Genomic DNA, 22,986 nt, shown 5'->3' on the forward strand with positions numbered 1-22,986 from the left:
AAAGATACAGTGTGTTCCTCCAAAGCCTTCCATTTGTTGACTAGAGATTTATTCTATCATACCAGTTCTTCACCACAAAAATGTAACTTTTTTACCCCCCCCCAAAAAAAAATCACAACATGCATCATTAGTGGCTTTAACTAGACTTCGTATCCAGCAACATCTGTGAGGCAGAAGGTTTCACTTAACCAGATGAAGATTTTTAAAAACCACAAAACCAAGCAATAGTTTAATTTCAAAACAGCAGAGCTCAAATATGTTACCTTCCCACAAAGAACAAGCAACATGCTGAGTCATACATTCTTACTACCACACCCTACTGGGGAGTTTCACCTGCTATGTGAAAAAGAAATGGAGATTTTGTTCTACCTGTTGAGCCTCCTTTCCAGACAGGAACAACACAGCCTGAGCTACCGATGAATCCCTTCTCTGTGAAATAAAGAGGCAGGACCAATAAGGACTTCCTCCTCCAACAGTGTCTGTTACAAACCAGAAGCACCTTCAATTACTGACATGTTTACAACCAAGAACAAGTGGAAGAGAAATATGAGATGTAAAAGGCAGATGACTAAAGAGAGACAGAAAGCCTCTTCAAACTACGGATGGCTAGCTAGTAAACAAACAACTTAAAGGATGTTCTACAGGGTCACTGAACTCTAAAGAAGTCCTGCAAGCTCCAGGACTATAAGCAGAAGGGGATGGGGTATCACTTGTTCCTCACTGGAAAGGAGATTTAGATGTTAAGAGCAAAAAACCCCCAAATCTTACTTTTTTTTTAAGTCAGGCTCAGGAGAACTTTTTGAACTTTACAAAATTCATGTCCCATGAAGTGGGGAGGGGAAGAGGATCATTGATAATAGTCTGCAAAATCTTTTTACAGAAAGTTATATCCAGGCAACCTAACAGAAGTCTGGACAGTTGATCACATACTACCCCTACAGAAGTCCAGAGGAATGTTACCCTATAAAGCTTGTCTTGAACCACAGCGCATGGTGAGAAAGGCAGCATATAAATACCTTCTTTTTAAAAGACAAGCCACTGAAGTAACATCTCCCTAAACTGAATGAGCAGTTACTGTCTTTGGCATTTGTTCACCAGAAGCTCTAGATGCTTCTGTTATGGCCCAAATGAGTCACCTGGCTTGAGAAAAGTCTGACACTCTTCCCAGCATTCTGACAGAACTACAAAGAGGCAGGATGAGTCAGGAAGCCTTTGGTTCAGGGGATGAAATATTCCTCTCAACATCAAGTATGTGCCAGACCTTCTCCTGAGGATGCTTTGGATCTCAGCAACAGGAAGAAGAAACTTATGCAAAGACAAATTTATCTTATAATGATGGGTCTGGTGAAGTATCACCTTGTTCCTACAAAATACACAACTTATAAATAGACATTTGGTTCTGATATACAACAGGCCAATGCCACTAAGGAGGGTTGTCTTATAGGACAAAGATTTAATAGGAAACTTGTCAATGAGCTGAAAGGAGAATTGAAGAGAAGGTTCAGGCACCACTTAAGGAACCAGTGAACTGTGAAAGCACATAGAATTCCTGCTAGTGTGGACATTTCACCTAGTGTGGACATTTCAAAATTAATGTCAACATTAATCTAATAATAATAATAATAATAAACAACTTTTATTTATATCTCGCCCTCCCCACCGAGGCAGGCTCATGCTGGAAAAGACAGAACCAAAGGAAACAGTCTTATGCTTAAGGGATTTGGCATTGAAGGCCCTGATCTTAACTTCCTCGAAAAGACACTTGAAGTATAAGGAAGTTCTGCTTTGACTGGAAGACAGCACACTTTCGGTGCAGTCCTAAGGAGAGTTACTCCAGTCTAAGCCCATTCATTTCAATGGGCTTAGACTGGAGTAACTCTCCTTAGGATTGCTCTGTTAGTGGCCTAGAGCATGGTGTTTTCCATGTGATGGTATAACTTATTAATGGATGACTTGTGGGAATCACCTGATTAGACTAGTCTAAGGAATTAACTGATGTTCTTTAGTTTCAAGGCAACTAATTGTAACCAAAGTAGATGAAGAATTAGACCTTGGAACTGATTATCTGGGAAATTTGGGATTTTCCAGAGAGCCGTGATAGACTGTTTCTGGCCTCTCAAAAACCACAAGTATCTGTTCCAGTATTGTGATAATATGACAATTCTTGTTTAAACCTTCCAAACTTACTGGAGAACCCTGACATCAATGGTGTCTGATACAAGGCAAACAGAAGCCCCTTCAGCCATGCGGGGGGGGGGGGGAGTCATTTGCTGCTACCTGGCAACAACAAGTGTCTCGGAATTGGACTGGGTTTTTTTTTGCAAAAGCTACAGGTGCCTGCTCACTGTGATGAGCTTTTGGCTCTCATGGAACAAGTCTGCTCAGGAGCTGTTAGTCTGAGGTTTTATCAAAAGTAAGTGCAAGTAAAATAGGCCTACAGGTTCACCCTGACTCACATATTTTTTCAAAACCTTCTTAAACTCCGAAAGGTTGGTGAGGCAGGACTTCTCTATACAGATGCCCTGCTGATTCTAGACCTGTCCTCTGTTTGATGTCTAATCTAATACTTTCCGACCATTCTACCTGCAATTGAGATTATGCTAACTCACCTGTAATTTCCTGGCTCTTCTCTGGTTCCCTTTTAGAAACTCATACTCTTTTCCTTCAAGTATCTGGCATGAAGCCAATTGTGAAGATGTTGCATACATCTGAGTTCCTTAAGTACCCTTAACTGCATGTCTTCCAAATCTGGAGACTTCTTATTTTAAAAAACTTGTCCACTAGCCCTTCAACTTCATATTTTGTAATCTTTGACTCATCACTTCATAGTCATGGATAGATGCACTTCAGAAGTTAGGTACTGGTTAAACGACAGGAAGCAGAGCAGAGGAATGGATTGTTTATACAGTGGAGGGAAGCTCCAGTGTTGGCAAAACTTCTGGGAGAGCAACTTCGAATCATCACTACAGCCCAAAGTCACACAGCAAGTATCTCTGCCTAGCCTACTTCAAAGGTTGAAGAGCCAGCATGGTGCAGTGGCTAGTGTTGGAGAAGGATCCAGAAAACCCAGGTCTGAATCCTCACTCCACCATGGAAGGTTGTTGGGTGGCCTTACTGATGGAAAGATAAAATGGAAGAGAGGGAGAGCATGGACATTGCCTGAAGTTTCTTGGAAAAACAGCAGGATAAAAAGACAAAAGACAGAATTAGGGTGAGGAAGTCAAGTGGCCATGTATGCAGATGGCACCCAGTTATTCAGGATGGCGAGGACCTTCTAGATTATGAAGAATTATAAATGATGTTTGAGCAGATGACAATTAATCAAATGAGCTTCAGTGTAAACAACTGTAAAATTATGACCATGGTGATGGGTGGAGAATACACTGCTAGGGTTTGGCAACTCCAGGTGGAGACATCCGAGGAAGGGAAAAGTCTGGGGAGGGCAGAGTATAGTACCATATAGGCTCCAAACTGAACTCCAAATTGTTTGACTTTTCCTGTACAGCACTGTTTCTTCCTCTTGTTCATAGCCTTGGCCCCTTGGGCTAGCAAACTAAGCACACATCTTATTATGTGTAAGACTCAAGGGTTGAGCAGCTATCCTCATGCCTCCAATTATTCTGTTTATATACATTGAAGAGTGGATAACATGTGGATACCTTAGATCAGGGGTGTCAAATGTCCAGCCCATAGGCTAGAACTGGCATGCCTAAGGCTTTAATCAGGCCTGCCAGCTCTTTTTCTGCCTTGTCTTTGCCAGTTGCAGCAGGAAGCAAAGCTGCAAAGAAAATGCAGAGTGGATTTTCCATTAAGGTCTCTGTGCTCAGATAGACCTTAATGGAAAATCCATTCCACATTTTCCTTGCAACTTTATCTGTGCTGCAATGTGTTTCAATGGAGCGGGGATATGTTTCACTTTTCAGTGTTCCTATAGCCAGCCAAAGCTCATGCTTCCTGAAGTTGTGTCCTTGCAAATAAAGGGTTGATGCTTTGAGCCAGCTTGTCTTTGCTCAATGGACCTTAGAATCAGTGCCTAGTGAGTACTCTAACCTGGGAACTCACAGCCAAAGGGGATATTACACTGGAGAGCCATTGCCCATCTGAGTAGACTGGGGGTGGGGGGTGGGGAGAAGTTTGCAATGCCATTTCATTGTTTTCCCAAGGTCAGAGCATTTTATATTTTTTTGTTCCTGCTGTGCTTTTCCTTGAAGTTTTATTTTTAAAATTGCATTGCCAAATCCCATTATTCCCCCCACTATTTCCATTTTAACTGCAAGAATTTTAAACATGTTTGTTTTTTAAGTCAAAACATAATATCTTTAATTGAGTTTGTGTCCTTATAAACTCTGCTACCTCTCATTACATTTTAGGACACACATGGCCCAGCCCCACAAAGTCCCATTTGTGTTAAATCTGACCCTCCTAGTAAATGAGTTCAACATCCCTGCCTTAGATACAGCCAGAACTCTGCATTGTAGATAACAAGGAATCCAAGCCAGAAAGGTTCAAGTAATTTTGTTCAGAGTTTAACAAACCTGTCAAACCAATGGATTCTCCAACTCCACAACTGGTATCAAAAGGAACAGGCACCTAACCACATGGAACAACTGGAGACTGTGCAGATATGATAGGTGGCAGAGTTAATCATAAACCACCACCAACCACCAAAAATATTGGATCCAAGCTGGTTTTAAGAACTGGATTCTCTCCCCCTGCCCCCCCCCCCCGATATGCTAACTCTATTTAAAAACCCAATTTAAAGTGAAACACACATAATCACAACCCAGTACAAATAAGTCTATAACCTCCACTGAAGTCTGTCAACATGGTTTGATGGTAAAACCATCCATTAATATATACTTTTGTTTATAAATGTGAAATGTCAAAACCAATGCAAAACATGACATATCTTTTAAATCAGTCTATATTCTTATTAGATGAATAATTAACAGCACAATCAAATGCAAAGTAGTTCCAGTCTACACCCACAAATTTCAATGAACAAACTGCAGGAACTCTGCGCCATACTGCACTGTTAGCTTTCCTAATTTAAAAGTCAGCCCGCCAAGCTAACAACTTCTTATTGTGATGCACAATTCATTCAACCTCTTATTGTGATGCACAATTCATTAAGCTACAAATCTTTAGTCATTCACTTCAGCATATGTAGCACAGCATATGTAATACAGCAACACACCAATAAATGTATTCAATTTCCTTCCATCCTGGATCTCAGCTACCTAGCGAAGTGGAACAGTGTTCTTAGGAAACTGGTTAAGCAAACAGTACTTTAATATCCAGTTTGTAGAGGAATCATTGATTCACACTGCAGCTGTATGTACACCAGCAGAGACAAAGGCATGAATCATTTTGAGGAAGTAAGCAATGGAAAGAAAAGGTCACTAGGATCCTGCTATCTGTATTATTTGACACTGGGAGGGCAATAAAGCCTCTGGACAAGGGGAAAAACAGGTACGGAAACTCTCAGGTTTCTGGAAAAACAGGTACGGAAACTCTCAAGAGGGAAATGAAGGAGAAACATATAGGATTCTTTGAAACAATATTATTTTATGTGCTACAGATTTACCTGCATGCTTATCTATAGTTTAAAAGGACCAGGCAGTAGGTGAAGCAAAATTAGGAGCTCATTATGGGAAACAGAGGCCTTTCTACGAAAATAAATAAATAATTAAAAACAAAAAACCTGCCTGAGATCCTTGAGAGTGGGATAGACAATACTGACCTTGATGGACCAGTGGTCTGATTAAGCATAAGGAAACTTCATGTGTTTCGGGGTTGGTCTTCATAAAAGGTATTATATAACAATCTGGGGGATTTTTTCTGAGACAATGGAACAGCTTGCAAGTTTTATGTGTGAAGTTCAGGGGGGTTTTTTTTCTGGAAAAAGAGGTACCAGAACTATCAAGAGGGAAATGAAGGAGAAATACACAGGATTCTTTGAAGCAATATTATTTTCATGTGCTATGGACTTTAAAAAGGTAAAGGTAGTACCCTGTGCAAGCATCAGTCGTTTCCTTTACCTCTATTTTAAAGCAGTTTCCAAACTTTGAACATGTCACCAACTTCCTTAGTTCTTTTTTGGGTCCTGCTTTTGATACATAACACCGAATGATGGCCTTGAAGCCACCACATTTTAACATAACTTTGTTGGATCAAAGACTGCTAAGGGAGGTCCAACAATTGTTATGAACAATGAAGATGTTATGATTTTAACTGACAAGGAGCACCTTTCTGGACTGACAATCAGGTTCACCTGAGAAAATCCCCTTCCACACTCACTAGAGGAAATTGCTGTTGCCTTGGTGAGAACAATTCCCCTGTGCTGCCTGGCTGCTTTCCTGCTCATCTGCAGCTTTTACTGGGCATCCCCTCATTTAAATATGTTTGTGACATTACAAGTGGCATCATGTTCCTCTTGTGCCCCTTATAAACTTTTTTTAAAAAATTATTTCCACAAAGAGGTTCTGGAACTCCATTCCACCACATTCCCCCAGGAAAAAAAGCCCTGCTCTGGACATCAACACTTTAAACTCAGAGATGGACTTAAAAGCACTATTCTGTAACTTTCAATGCTTTAAAAAAAATACTTAAAAGCCTACCCATGAGCTCCATTTATTTATTTAAATTCTCTTATATACTTTATCAGTCTAATCAGGGTCACCATCAGGTTCCACATGATATATAACTACATTCAAGTATTACACCAGAGACCAAATTTTTCTACAGAACAGAACAAAGCATGTTACAACAAATTAAGAAAATTATTCTAACTGGAGAACTGAAAAACAGAAACACTTAAGAAATCTCATTTTAAGACAATCAGGAACAAAAACCTTCATCTTATGCCATGACATTCAGGAATATTCTCATAAATCCCTTAGATATGTTAAGTGCATTATTAGGGAAACAAGAATGTGGGATTTAACTCAGCATGCTTCCAAACATTTGTATTAAATGACTTGGTAAGGAATGTAAAATACATTTGTGTGTGTGTGTGTGTCTGTAAAACTTACCTGTATCACTAGGTTTTGTATGAAATTTGCATTAGGCAACTGAGCTATTTTATATTAAGAGTAATTTCCTTTTCCTGCTTTAGTGCACACAAATAGTACAAGCTGTACTCCAAGGACACGTTCTCTCCCTAAAGTTTCTGCATACAGCTTGGACTGTACCCCATGAACAGACGGAGAACCTATTCCTACCTCACCTCCTCCTTCCAGTAAGCAGGACAGGAAGAATCAATGGTCAGATAATATCATACAGTGGTATCTTCCTGACTTTACAAGACTAAGCTACATAATTAGAAAGAGGGGTCAGTATCTCAGGGTCATGGAGGAGACATTAAGTTTATCTGAATGCAGTGTTTGTGATTCAGTTGCTTCCTTCCCTCCCATGGTGAGGAAAGACTGTAGGAAGAAACTTGTGACCCCAAAATCTTGCACTGCTTATACTCATGGTTGAAACTATGTATAAATAGGCCTTAAAGATTTCAACACATTAATTCTGAAAGGAAGTCAAGGAAAGAGGGAACTTAGCAACTGTCTGTACTAAGGTTTATTTCATGGATCTAGAATCACTGTCCCAACGTATCCGATGGGATTGTCTCAGGTATCCAGTATCCTGCTGTTCCTCTCTTGTCTTAGTCTAACTGAAAAGCCTTACACCAGCCTTTACCCTCCCTAATATCTATGCAGGGTTGTTGACCCAATACAATGTCCCTATGTTCTATTTTCTCATCAAAATTTTTCTTAGTCTGCAAGATTCTGACAATTTTCCTATTCAGTTTAATAAAAATTGTCTATAAGAAGTTACATGCAAGCATGGTAATAAGTTTCCTCAAACTATTTAGGATGATTTTTGAACACTGATAGCCATTCCCTATGTAGCTGATCAGGTGAGGAAAGGCTAGTGGATCTCTTTGATATAACGGTTTTATCATAAAATTAGGATGGATTTTAAACCATGATTTAACATCCCTGGGCATCTCCAAGTTTGGACTCTCTACCCACTAGCACTACTGTCCAAATACACATACCCTACTTTATTCGTCCTTGCAGGAGAGCAAGGAAGACTTGAAATAGATTCCAAGCAGACATGTCCACATGAGCTGTTAACAGGTATGGTCAGGGAGGTCCACAATGGCTACTTAACTTCCAGTCACACACAGGCCAAAATCAGGACTGTGGGTAGAAGGGCCTGAAGACACCCCCCATGCCAGTTTCTTAACCTACAATAAGCTGTGAGCCCTGTTGGGAAAGCGTATGTGTACTGAGCATTAAAGTTTCCTCAATGCAGCAAATAGCAACCCCCTGGAGAAGTTTCAGGTTGTGAAAACATCACACCACATGTGGAGGTGGATTTAAGCCCCCTCCCCACATAGAGTTGCCAATTATCCAGAGAAAGAGTCCTGTCTTGTTAATAATGTGCAGGAGTGGGAAGCTGAAGCTCCTTGCAGTGTGGAAATGTAGAACATCCCATTTGTCTATTAAAAGGACAAGATATGTTTTCCTACAAGCAGTAAGTTGGCAAATCTACCCCCATATGCTATAGCCCCAACCCATATAGAGCCATCACTTGCCTGCTAATTAAGTTATCAGCATTGGCCCCAGGCCCCCAGATGAGAGGAACACCTCTCCCACACACAAACTTTGAACCACACAAGAACACAAAAGCAGAGCAGAAGTGGCTGGGAGCACTAATAGGCTCATGAGTTGTTGACCCCAAAAATCCACCAAGTTGCAGACTTGAAGCCTTAATTCATGCCATGTATGCAGTTGTCATAACATACCCCTAAGCTATTAAAAATTCAAACACCTTTGACAGCCTCTAACATGACTGTTGTGAATGACACTAAATCATGCATACCACTGATCCAATCACACATCAGTGAATGGGAGGAAACATTGACATTCTACAAGATATGCCAATCATTTCTGCAGTTCAATGATGACAGTGTACATATCTGTCTACCAGAACAAGAAGCCACATTTCCTACTTTGTTACAGTATTGAACACTAAGCATTTACATATAGGTCAAAGCCTGCTTACTTTGCCTTCACTCTTGTTACTCTCTATTGGTGACACAGCAAAATACTTACCTTAGTGTGCTAACTTCAAGCTCTGAATCTTCACCATCTTAACACCAAATCTTAGCTGATAATTTGTTAGACCAAACCATGTTTACTGCCTTATGAACTAGCACCAACATTTTTGCAGGTGAACCACAACTACATAAATCAAAGATCATTCCTGCTAAAGCCTTGTGCCATAGGAGTTCCTTTGAGTTGGAATACAGTGCCCAAAACATCATTTATTCCAACAGTCATGTCACCCACTGTGCAAATGTGTACTGTTCTTAAAAATGTAAGAATAGCATTTCACATTCAAATATTAACATTTGAAGGCTACTTCATACATTGTCTTCTTTGCTCAGAGATCTTCTCTGTTTAACTTGTGTAGGAAAGGGTTTCCCTCATAACACAAAGGACAATGTAACTTGGTTCTTTCCACCAGTACACAAAACTTCATCAAATGGATGCTTAATTTGATTGTTTGTGGGGAGTCAAGAACTTAAGTTGGTCCTTAACATCACATATATTTTTCTATACAAGGATTATATCCAAGAAGAAATAAAACACGCAAAGCATGTTAACTGAACTACTATATCAAAATAACTTGATCACTTAATATAAGTAACCACATTACATGCAAATCTGAAGGGTGACTCGATTGTAACATCTGCCACAGGCACTGGTGGCTGGAAAAACTACTCTTCTCCTTGCCGTATGCTGCTGATACAACTATCACCACTCCTCATTCACACTCACTACCTCATTCACAGAGCAGCCAGGAAGGAACAGAACACAATGCTGTTTTGCTTCCTTTTCCCTCGTAGCTAAGAAACTTCTTCCTACAATTGTGATACAGAAGAACTAAAAAAAAAAAAAAGCAAAGTACTCCCTGATGAAAGTCTAGGATCACAGTTTGGGACTATTTCTGGATGCAGCACTGCTCCTGGATGTACAGCAAGCAGCTGTGGCTAGAACTGCCTTTTATCAGCTTAGGCTGATCGACCAACTGCAAGTCTTGCTGCAGAAGTGTGACTGGGACAGCTGCACTTGCCTGGGCGACTTCCAGACTACTGTAATGAGCTCTACTTGGGGCAGCCTTCAACAAGCTCTCAGAAAACTGCAACTGGCCCAGAATGTGGCAGTTTAATTGTTCACAGGCTTTGATACTATTTTACTCCAGCTCCAATTCAGGCTCTTTTGACCTTTAAGGGACTAACTGGTTTGGCGAAAAGAATATTTTAAGGACCACCTGCTTCAACATAAGCCTCACCACAGATATAGGGAGATGGCCCCACTCCATGTGCCGCTGTTTGCAAAAGTTTGCCTAGTGATCACATGTTACAGGGTGCTCAGCAGCGGCACCAAGACTTTGGAACTCCATCCTGAGAGCAGTAATAAAGACCATCCTATTTTCAGCAGGCTTTTGTTTCAAGTTGGATGGCAACTGTGAAGTCTTGGATTTTTATCTTTATAGCTCTGAAGGCTACCTGTTCTCAAATTTGCTGTCTCTGACTACACTGGCAAGTTGCAAGTCGTTTTGGAGGTCTTACCAGAAAGTGGGATAAACAATACATGCAACAGAGTTCATTGAGATTTGCTTCCTAGCACACAGAGTTAAAAATACCTGCAACACCTCTTGTAAAAGCTTAACATGTGAACTAGTCTTTAAGACCGATGTAAACACACGGACTCAGGACCAGAGACTTGCTCCCCAACTAAAGTTTTTTTCACTAATGTTATAGATTCTCCAACTGCTACCATCACATTCCTTGCATTGCTCCACAAATAGCACCAAACAGACAGCCACACACTCACTGCGTGTTTCCATACATCTCTAGATTAGCATTATTCATGTGCATAATACTTTCACTGCAAAATGCTGTACAATCATTTCATTCATTATTACAAAAGCACATTAAGGAGGATTATAATTCCTCTTTAACAAATGAGGAGGAGAACGGTGAAACAGACAAGCACTTGTTGAAGACCACTGTGTTTGTGGAATTACTGGAATATAAATCCATGTGTCACATCAAGTCTTGCCATGCTGATGATTTTCCCAAATTAGTAAACTGTACCCACAAAGTCTAAATATTTGCTGCCAGCATCTTTCTCTGAGAGTAGTGTGTGTCACTTCTCTGGTTTGATTAACGTTAGCCTGTTATACCAAAGACTGTGCAAGGATAAATTAACACAGTGGCTCATACACTCTGAAGTAGAGATATTTGGTCTATGTGAAATATACAAACTGAGGAAGCTGAACACTTGCACACAGTATAAGAGTAGAGTAACAGCAAGCTTTTTAAAAATGAGCCAAACATTTTTTTTAAATATAGGCTATGCCAGCTAAATACTGAGAATTTACTAGAACTGATATAGTTGAGTCCCCATTCTGAAGATTAAAACTTTTTTCTGCAAAATTCTGCACTGAATCAAAAGTTTATCCATAAAAAAGAGAAAAGAACAAGCTTTTCATTTAAGTAGATTATGTGACTACAAGGGACTTTTTTGGGGGGAGGGGTAGATGACTGGGGAAGGCAAAATGTCATGATGCGATGTCACCCCAGAGTCAGAAACAACTGGTGCTTGCAAAGGGGACTACCTTTACCTTTTTAACACTCAAGATATTTAAAGCATTATCAAAATGATTACACAAAACAATTATAAAACTAATATGGATGAAAATTATAGTCAACACACAAGAGGCTTTTGTAGATGAAAATACATAAGTGTAGGTCTCCCACTATTATCTCTATGAGGAGAGTATGCAGGAATAGCTCTGTATAAAAATTAAGGAGTTAAATAGTTGCGTTCAATAACATCAGATTGAATACTTAGCTACTAATATACACCATTCAAAACTCAGGAAAGGGGGTAAATCTAATTCAGTGGTAAAATCCATATATTAAGGAGCTACCCTTAAAAATTCATTTTTTATCTAGAGACTAAAAAGAAGATAATCTCCAAGGTGTATGATTGGTTACTCCAAGTTAAGATGCAAGACGAAGTTGTAAAAGAAACATGGATCCGTTGGCTGAAGGACTTCGGCTACAATATAGCCTTAGATGAATGGGAAAAACTATGGAAACAGAACTTAAAATTAATAAAACCAGCAGATCTCAAAGAAAATTTATATAAAATGGTATATAGATGGTACCTTACACCAGACAGACTGGCTAAAATCTATCCCACATATTCAAACAAATGCTGGAAGTGTCGTGAAGCTAAAGGGTCGTTGTTTCACATTTGGTGGCAATGTAAAGATGCAAGAAAATACTGGACCCAAGTTAATATATGGATTCAAAAAATCTTGAATATACATATTAACCATGTGCCGGAGTTGTATCTCCTGAACATTTGTAGACAAAACTTTCCTATGATAAAACTGAAACTGCTACTGTACATAGTTACTATCGCCAGAATACTTTATGCCAAGTATTGGAAGATTGACAGAATTCCTAATAGAGATGAATTTATTAACAAGCTGTTGGACGCCGCAGAATCTGATTTAATGTCCACAAGATTAAGAGATGGTAATGTCCAAAAATGTCAGGAGGAATGGGACCCTATTTATAAATGGGTTAAAAGTAAAGGTTTTGGCATGGTTTTCCCTTTGTTTTTCAAACCCTCTCCATCTCCTAGTGTGTTTGAGTGGGTGGTTGTATAGTTATTAGATTTATTATTGTGTTTTGAATGTACTGCGCATTGAAGTGTCATGAATGCTCTGTTTTTTTCAATGTATTGCGCATTGATGTGTTCTTGAATGTTTTGTGTTTGTATTTTTGATAATGTTGATGGTATTTGTGCTTGTTTTATGTCCATTTCTTGTGTGTCAATGTGTTTTCACTTTTTGTGTGTTAATTCCTTTTCTAATAAAAACCCTTTAAATTTAAAAAAAAATTCATTTTTTAAAATTACTGGCAAATCATACTTTTACACCATGTTTTATACATTAGAAGGAAACACAATACAGCATAAATGCATGAAAATCTGAAAGCTCTGAAGCCAAGGTAGCCCAACCTTTTTTTAGTCTAACAGTAAGGCTCATATAACATTTGAAACAAAGCAATTCTACTTTTATTAATACTAGATTTCTTTAAAACAAAAGCAAATTCATTTTTAATTTCACTAAAAACTCACAGGCACATATCTTTGTGATTAAATTGAAAAAAAACCTTTTATAATTTAAACAAAAAAACCCATACCACACAGCTACATCTCCAATGATAAACCAATTAGTCACCAAGGGTTAAGTGGGAAGCCACTGATGAAGAAAAATCTTTACACTCAAATCTACTGAAATAAGCTTCATAACAGAAGTTACGCAAAACACCCAGTAACATTATGATCATCAATTCCCTCTCAGAGATTGGTTAAAGGGTGTTTACAGAACCTATTTATTTCGAATCAACCCAGAGTTGTTTTTTTTTAAATTGGCATTTTGCAGCTACTCCTACAGACCATGGACGCATTAGACAAGACCTCATCACAGATAAACTCTGCCTTAATTAATGAAGTTCAGGGTTACCCCCAGAAGCACATAGGGAACGTTTTGCAGCATAACCACTCCTAACCTTCGATGCTCCTCCTAACACCTCCTCCCCAGATTCCTACCCTTTCCAGAACTACTACAAATCACAGATAAGCATATTCAAGTCCCTCCTGCAGAACAGTTCCTTATAAGCAGGCCTTGAATTCAGCAGGAGCTCACAGGAGCACAGCTCCTGAACCTTTCTGAGGGTTCCCCCTCCTCCTTCCCACTTTCTCCATTGAATAGTAGGTGCAGCCGCATAACAATCCCTGTCCTCCAAGCATACACAACACCACCACCCACTCCCGCAAATGCCCTACCATTTCCAGAACTGCTCCAAAAAATCACAGACCTGGCCTGTAGATTCTCACAGCACACTGCCTCGGAAGAGTGGGGCGAGAGTTGCCTTACCCGCAGGAGCACGGAAGGAAGGGCGAGTGTCCTAGGCTTCCAGCGCTCTGAGGAGCAAGACCATCCTACTTTCCTCCTCCCCCTCCCCCAAGAAGAAATCACTCACAAAGCTAAGCAATGGCCTGTCATCCGTCAGCGAGCGCGTCCACCCAAGCAAAGAATTCCTGTACCTTCTCTCCCCCCCCCCTCCCTGCATGTCGCGGTGTCATGTTTTCCTCTCTCGGTCCGCCTCGCTCTGGGAGACTCCCTCCCTGGAGAGCCAAAGCAGGCCTTCCTCTTCTCTTCCCCCCTCCTCGGCTGCAATACACCCCCACCCCCGGCCCCCTTGGCACGGCCGAGGCTTCTCACTCACAGACAGCCGGCGAGAGACACCCCGTCTGCGAGCCCTTTCCTTGGCGAAGCTCGGTCACTATTTAGCAGGAAGATGCATAGGAATTCGCGCAGGCGCAGTCCGGCCCACAGCCGCACTCGGAATTTGCCCACCTTCATAAAGAAATAAATAAATGCGTAGGGGCAGCAGGAGGGAGAAGACGGGAGGGGGCCACCTCACGCTCTCGCCTAGCCCTGCCGCCCCCCTCAGCTTCCTTCCTGCAGGGGGCGCCTCAGACAACCTCGGCCCGGCCCGGCCCGCCCCACCGGGCGGCGCCGTAGTCTCTCGCCTTCCCTACCCCTCAGATTCGCCCTTTCCCTCACATCGCCGCCGCCGTGCCCCCTTCCCTTCATGAGATGCACCTCTTCCTCACGAAAGGCGGGTCGCGCTGAGGGAGCTGCAGACCCCAAACGGCTCTGCTCACCTGCCGAGTCCTCCCAGCCAGGCCGGACTCTGCAGCGAGGCCCGTTCCGCCTCTCACTGACTCGACCCGTGTACGGACGCTTGACGGCTGCGCTCCGGAAACGGCGGCGGCGGCTCCTCAGCCGGGCGCCGAGGAGGGAGGGGCCTAGTAGGGCCAAGGGGCGGGGCTCGGCCGCAGAGTGACAGGTGGGAAGGAGGGGCCCGCGCTGCCCGGTCGAGAGGGCGTTCTGTGAGGGAAAGTCGCTGAGGCGAGAGAAAACCTGGGAGGGAGCAGGCGAGTCCGTTTAGGAATCCTCCCCTAAGCACCAGACCTTTAATCCTGGTCCAACCCTGTCCCCAAACCGATTTTCTACACTAGAATAATAGAATCATAAACTCATAGAGTTGGTTTCCTTTCAAATAGATTTTATTGCATTTAAATCATCAGATACAAAGGTCATACATATTATGTAGTATGATCATGCACCAAACATATAACATAGTAAGCTATCGTTTACTCATTAAAACTGATTATACAGCTTTAACCTTCATATGAAAATGTACATATAGCATATATTTAAACTTATTAACTACGAACAAAAGGAAGTCATATTGTAAGTGCTAACAGCAGAGATGAGATAAAATTCTACCTTAAAGAAAGATCATTAATTATATTAAGAATATCTTGCGAAGTAAGATATTCTAAAATAGGAAACCAGATAGCAGAGAAAGTAGAAGATAAGAGAGGACGTTCAAGTTGGTTTCTGTGATTCCATGATTCAAGTGTAGGATTTCAGTTTGGGGACAGAAGGGCTGAACCAGGATTAAAAGTCTAGCGTGGAATTTTTGTCTGGCTACTCAGAAGACGTAAGCCCTGTGTTAGGTAACCACACTTACTCTGGGGGAAAGTCTTTTTAAAGACTGCAGCCTTAACCAACGACTTTGGTTTGTTTAGTCAGTTTATATTTCGCCGCTCACAACTAAAAATCCTCAAGGCTGTCTGCAGGACAAAATACAGTAAAATTTCAGAGCATCAGTGGCATGCAGTGCAGTATGATTAAAACACAGTGAAATGCAATAAAATCAGTAAAGCAGTAAGGTTACCACAAAAAAAATCAGCGAAACATAACACAGTACAATTAAAACAGTTAATAGAAGTGGTAAAGTGGCAAAGCACAATAAGACAAGTAGTAGTAATAAACATTAACAAAATCAGAAAAATACAGTAAATGCAGTTAAATCAGTTAAACAGTAGAATACAAAAAAAGTCAGTAAAATGGAAATACAGTAAAATAAGGGAAAAATACATTGCTGGCATCTGGATTCAACTCTAGTATCCCGAAGGGGAAAAGGGATATTTTTACAGTGTCACATGTTAAATCTGGTTCACATGTGATGGAGTGAGTGAGTGACACCACTGCAGACTGTAGGTGCAGGAAACCATTTTGAAGTGCTGCCTTCTTTTCTACAAGCTCCTTGCAAACAGAAAATAAAGAGGCAGGACAAGAATGTTTCTACCCCTTTCTTCACTTACTGGGCTCGTTTTCTGTTTAGTGTTGCCAGTTTGATGTAGTAGTTAATAGTGCAGACTCTACTCTGGAGAATCGGGTTTGATTCCCCACTCTTCCTTCATGTAAAGCCAGCTGGGTGACCTCTCTTAGAACTGTTCTCTCAAGAGCAGTTATTTCAGAGCTCTCTCAGCTCCATCTACCTCACAGGGTTTCTGTTGTGGAGAGAGGAAGGGAAAGGAGATCATAAACCACTCTGAGTGAAGGGCGGGGTATAAATCCAATCTCTTCTCTTCTTTGCAAGAAGTTTTCCATGCAATGGAAATGCATCCTCACCACTACACTGCCAGCAAATCTCACAATTTAATTATGGAGTGATGCACTTCTTTTTGTCCATCCTGAGGGTGTCCTTGGAGGTGTGGAAAGCCTCAGCACTGAGGAAAGGACAGAATGATGAGAGGGTTGTGTGAGGAGCAGACACCCATCACTGTTGGAGCTCCCTGCAGGATTACCAAACTCCAGGTGGGGCCTATAGATCTCAAGAGAATCACAACTGATCTCCAGGCTAGTTTCTGTGGAGGTGGACTCTATGGCAGCCCATGAGCTCCCTCCCAAACCCTCCCCTCTTAGGCATTGCCCCCAAATCACCAAGCTGGAATTGGCAACCCTAGGTCCGTGGGACGTTTTGGACTCAGTCAGATGGGAGTTAGCAGTTGAACCCAAGAACTGTGGAATGAACCAGCTAGCAAGATTAAGAATTTTTAACCAAATCTCCATTTATGAATTATTTTCAACACAAAGTTTCTCAGGATGAAGTCTTCAACCAGTCTGTAAACCGCTCCAGGGTCAGTGAAGCTGGTGTAATTTGGCAGTGTGTGGAGTTTCAGGCGGCAGAGGCAAAACTATTGGGCAAGGTGCAAGAAAAGAAGGGGGGAGAAGCAAGAAAGGGTGAGCCCTGGATGAGCAATTTAAATTAAATGAGAAAAGACAAGGTAAGGCTGCCAACCTCCAGGTGGGGCCCGGAGATCTTCTGGTATTAAAGCTGATCTCCAGACAACAGAGATCCATTCTGCTGGAGAAAACAGCAGGTTTGAGGGTGGACTCTGTGGCACCAGGTCCCTCCCCTCCCAAACCCTGCTCTCCTCAGGCTCCACTTCTAAGGAATTTTGAAGATAGAAGCTGGCAACCCTAAAAAGAAAACGGAGGACACAGGGAATGACCCTACGTATCAGGGCATCAGCCTCTGTGTGTCCTGGGAAAGAGTAATGTCTCTGAGCCAGGGCAGGCTATTTTCTGCTTGGCTTTAACAGTTAACTCCACTCCTGACCTCACCAGATCCCACCCTGACCCACCAGGTGCCAGCTGCCACTCAGCTCCATTAGGCATCTTCCCTCCATCAATCTGCCAAATGCCAACTGAGGCTCTGAGCCTCAGCAGACCCTTGACCAGGCCATCCTGGAGGGGGGGGGGCAGAGAAAGGAGAAGGTTGTGAGGAAAAGGAGATGGAGGAAGAGAACAGAAGTAACCAGGTTAAGTTTGTCGTGGTAAAAACAAGCAGGAGTCCAGTGGCCTAGTCAAGGTGAAAAAGATTTTATTGGCCTGGTCAAGGTGAAAAAGATTTTATTGGCCTGGTCAAGGTGAAAAAGATTTTATTCTGGCACAAGCTCTGGTGGAATAGCAAACCTAGGGAGGCTGCCAGTTACTGCTATTTTGAATGGCTTCTGTACTTACCTTGGTTACATTGGAATTCTACATAGCTGCATGTGTCTTTCTTGACCCTGCTCTCCCCCCTCACCCCACAACCTCATACATAAATGTTTGCCTACTGCAGACCCTCTGCAACTTCAAGGTGCCCAAGACTCCTGTTTGGTTTAACAACAAGGAAGTAATGTGACAACAAGATGAGAAAATTACTCCATCAAGAAGGGGTGTATCTCTTGTTCAGTGGGTAGAGGTGGAGGAATGGTAGTAGGGTTGCCAAGTCCCCTTAGCCCTGGAGTGGGGGACCTATTGTATCATAGAGTTTCCCCTCCCAAATGGCTAAAGCGTCCGGGAAAACCATACAGTTTTCCCAGAAACACTTTGAGCGGCTGCTGCATGCTGTCGCTGGTACAATGACGTCACTTCTGGGTGACGTCATCGCGCCAGCGACATAGGGTGAGGCTCCCCCACCGGCCCAATGTGGGCCGGTGGGTTGGGAACCTCCCAGGTGGGGAAACCCCCGCCCCGACTGGGGGCTTGGCAGCCCTAAATGGTGGGCAGGAGCAGAGGGCAATAAGGGAGTCTGAAGAGGGATAAAGTGGCAACAAGATGAAGAAAAGGAGAAGATGTCTGTTGGAAAAAATTAGAGCCCTAAGGCTCAATTATAGAGCAGCTGCTTGGCATGCAGAATGTCCCAGGTTCAATAACCAGCATCTCCAGTTAAGAATCAGGTTGTAGGTGATATTAAGGACCTCTCCCTGTGGACCATGGAGATTTGCTGGTAGTCTGAATAGGCAATGCTGACTCTGTTGGACCAAGATTCTGATTCAGTATCAGGCAGCTTCATATGACTGTAGCAAGCGGGCAACTAACTTAAAAGCCCAGCCCAAGACTTTGTCACTGGGAATAAAAAGGTACAAAAAAGAGGCCTTATGGTGGAGGTAGTCCATTTGGCACAGAGTATCCCTGCATTAATATAAGATGGAGGGTGATTTAAGCCTCAATACAAATGGGAAGGGCCTCCCTGAACTTTTGATGTATACAACAAAGAAGTGTGAGGAACCTTCTTCAGCCCCTAAGCCCCATGGCTGGTCAAAGAACAGACATTTGTGTGATGTCTGTATCCCCTTTGCCAAATGCTACTATTCCTCAATGCATGTTTCCTGTCCTGGGACCATAGTTCCCTCTAAGCTGGCTTAGTGTGAGCTAGCTCAAAGATTTTTAGCCTCCAGGTCACACATTTTTTGTCTCAGCTCAGGAAAACTGGCTCCCGAGCACACTAATTTATGCAGTAGCTCACAACTTTAATGCCAGTAACACACAACTTTAATGCCAGCAGCTCACAAAGTAGAATTTTTGCTCACAAGACTCTGCAGCTTAGAGGGAACATTGCCTGGGACCTGAACCTTTGCATGGGCTGTGGGCTTGCATCTGCCAAGTGAGCTGTGGAGGTGTCTGAGGAGGCTGTTCACACTTCCTTCTCTGTGTCAGAATGGTATTTATTTGCCTAAGGGGATTTGAACCCCTTTCTGTAGAACATCCATGAATATGGTGGTTGTAGGGCTCCAGCTGGGCACAATTAGGATGGTCAAACCTAGCTTGGGAAATCCCTGGAGGCTGAGGGGCTGTACCTCTGGACAGTGAAGTTTGGGAAGGAAGCTCAGTGAGAATGCGATGCTATGCAGTTTACCCTCTGGAAGATGCCATTTCCATCAGGGGAACTGATCTCTGTAGTCTGCAGATCAGTTGTAATTCCAGGAGAACACCAGGTCCCTCTTGGAGTTGGCAGCCCTCCCTCCTGACAAAGATTCGAGTGCTGCTGCGGCCACCATATGCCAGTAGGGAGAAGGTCCCACGCCCTAGAAGGACAGAGCAAGGAGCAATGAAGGAAGCAGGCTTGGGGGTGGAATAGTTGGGTTGATGGGAGCCTTTTGTTCCCTTATCTTTTGCAGCACACAGCATGGACCTTGCTAACCCAGCAGACTGAAGCCTAGCTGGCTATTGTGGGAAATGGCTGTTCAACAACACTGGCAGAGTAGCTGATCTTGTCCAAATAAATGTCACAAAACATCTTTTCCAGCAGGCAGGCAGGATAAAGCCTATTGTTCTGTTGTCCTGGACTGCTGGCCTCCCATTTCCGCTAGTGGGCTTCAGTTCTTTGTTGCCAAGATGAAAAATAAAAAGATGCTGACGCATCTAACCCAGAGTCATTAGTGACAAACTAGCCTTCCAATATGGTCCAGGTCAGACTCTTGTTTTTCTAAAAGACCCATTTGAGGATGGTGGGTGGAATGCCACTGTAAACTGGGCTGCTAGTTATACCCAAGGGGGGCAGGTGTGTATTTTTAGAGACATTTCACTTTGCCTCTGAAGTTGCAAATACTACTACTGGTACCCTTGGAGGGCTTAATTTTGTCACTGGGGCCATCTAGAGTTGCTCACCCATAATGTATATTGTGGGCTTCTGATGGAAAAGCCTTCATTTCCTTTTTTCAAACAGCAGAAAAATCAAGCAGCTTCTGGACAAGAAAGGATCTCGTTTAACCCTCTGCTGTGTTTAAAAGGATTCTTAAAAGCTCACACTTATTCAGTTCTTGGCTGGAAACCTCTAGGGAAGGGGATTTCTCATGTTTTTCCCTGGGCTGAACCACTCACAGGAGGGCAGTCTTCCTAACTTTTACTCAAACTCACCATTTGGCAACATCCACACTTTGCTTCTCACCTTACCTGATACTGGACAAACAATTGTTTCCCTTCTTTTCCTGTCCTAAATTTGAAGTGTGTCAGCATCACCCCGCATGTCCCTTTTCCTAGGAGTTCTTTCATCCATCCTGATAAGGTTTGCCTGCTCATGGCCAGTGGAACCAGCCCCATAGCTAGGGCCATTGGGGGCCATGGGAGAGGGGGCCCATTAAATTGTGCAGGAGGCTGGTGACTGCTCCTACCACCTCTCCTGCATAATGTAGAACCCACCGATCAGCTGATTTCGGGGCCCTATAAATGGCATGGGAGGGGCAGCAGTTGTCCCTGGGTGCCCCTCCCATGCGATTTAAATCATGCAGGAGGGAGGCAGCAGCCCAGGGGTGAGGCCCCCCAAAGCTGTTAGGGGGCCAGACCCCATGGGCCCCTGGTTAGCTACAGGCCTGAGTGGAATGGATTCCAGGAGCTAGTTTGGCTAATGTCTCCTCCCTTTAAGGAGCCCAGCTGGCTGAAACAGAGAAGAACTTTCTTAGCCATAAGAGGAGGAGTAGGATGAGATGTGGAGGACTGATTTAATGGTCCTGTCGTTTTTGTCAAAAGGACTTTCAATTCACACAGAGGGAAATGTGCTTTCTACATGCATGTCAGAATCTTAAAAAAAAAAAAAAAAGATCAGATCCCACAAACCGTTGAAGGGTTTTATTTTAAAGAAAAGGCGTTTTTAAAGAAAAAGTATTTCCCAGCCCATTTCAGTTCTTTTATAATCACATATTACGTTTTCTCTGAGTCAGGTGGAGAAGGTGCCATCGAGTTGCAACCAATGGCAATCCCATCCATAGCACACTCCAGGCAAGAGGTGAGCAGAGATGGTTTGCGTTTACCTTCCTCCATGTAACAACCCCAGTCTTCCTTGGTGATCTGCCTTCCAAGCACTAATGAAGACTGACTGTGCTGAGAGTGGGCTAGTTTGTGCCATTCAGCTGGACAGGCAGGTCCCAAATTTCCATGCTTTCCAGGTATGCACAGGTCGGATCCAAATTGGGACCACAGTGCATAGAAGAGCTTAGACCTTCCATCCCATGTCACTTTAGTGACATGAAATGGTCTTGAGGGGGCATGATTTATTTGCCGGAGCTGCATGGGTACTAATGAGCTGTACGGTTCTTTTGCACAACAGAGAGGCTTCAGATTTAGAAATGGTGCAGCGAAAGATCCAAGTTTCCTCTCTCTGCGCACCACTGTCCTCATCCAAGTGGGTGAAACAGCAGTTTGAGGGGGTGGGTTTTGAATGGCAAACAGCGGGAAGTGAAACAAGTTGTGCTCCCTCTCCCCTGTGGTCACAGCCTCCCTCAGCTACATTTAATTAACACAAACCATGCAGAAGAGCTGGCATTATGTCTGTGCTGGAAGACTGTGATGTTGAAAGAGGGCCAACTGCACAATGATGTAGAGAGAACTCCAAATAACCCTGACTTTCCAGCATGTATGAAGCTTAAAGGTAGCCAGGCAAGTCACAAGGACAATTTTGGAAGCACTGGATGCAAGATGGCGCCCTTGCATTAATGGTATGTGCAGATATTTCAAGGGTGGGGGCATAGCTCAGTGGCAGAGCATCTGCTTGATTCACAGAAGGTCCTGGGTTCAATCCCCACTGTCTCTAATTAAAAAGATCAAACAGGAGGTGATATGAATGACTTTCGCCCGAGACCTTGGAGAGCTGCTGCCAGTCTGAGTAAATACATTAATGGATCAGTGGTCAGATTCAGTATGAGGCAGCATCATGTGTATATTTCTCAAGAGTGTCCACAGAAATACGTAAATGTATGTGTCAGGGTTCACTTAAAAACCCAGTAAATTAAGGATTCCAGATGGGCAAACATCCATGATATTTCTACACTGCTTTCCTTCAATGCTCAGAACAGTTTATAAGAAACAAACAAATCATATTTCCCCCGTCCCTCCTCATTCCCAATATTAGTCCCCTCTGCTGAGTGACTATTTTAAGGCTTGCCTTCCAAGATGAGAGGACTTTATGGTCCCAAAAGCTAAGCAGGGAGGAGCCAGTACATAGGCGGAATTTGCAGGGGCACCCTTCTTAGAAACAGGCTCCAGGCTAGGAAGCAGAGTGTGCCATCAAGTTACAACCAATTTGTGAAGACCACAAACATAGGATGTTTAAGGCTAGAGAGAAGCATAGGTAGTATGCACTGCTTTCTTCAGTGCCAGTGTTAAAGATATTAAGGGTATTAAGGAGTAGGCACAGCTTGAGAC

The 22,986-nt window shown here is 42.8% G+C and overlaps 1 protein-coding gene across 2 annotated transcripts in view; it reads right to left on the reverse strand.

Annotated features, from left to right (window-relative positions):
- The window catches only part of GARRE1 (granule associated Rac and RHOG effector 1), a 79,540-nt gene extending 64,565 nt beyond the window's left edge, over nucleotides 1-14,975 (reverse strand). The window contains exon 1 of one of the 2 annotated variants that reach the window (XM_060253991.1): nucleotides 14,829-14,975. The gene's annotated coding sequence lies outside the window, so the exon portion shown is untranslated. The remainder of the gene's footprint in view (nucleotides 1-14,828) is intronic. The other variant, XM_060253993.1, reaches the window with a different exon arrangement.
- Nucleotides 14,976-22,986: the final 8,011 nt, after the last annotated feature.

Source organism: Heteronotia binoei, chromosome 14 (genome assembly GCF_032191835.1).
Source record: "Heteronotia binoei isolate CCM8104 ecotype False Entrance Well chromosome 14, APGP_CSIRO_Hbin_v1, whole genome shotgun sequence".
Taxonomy (NCBI): Eukaryota; Metazoa; Chordata; class Lepidosauria; order Squamata; family Gekkonidae; genus Heteronotia; species Heteronotia binoei.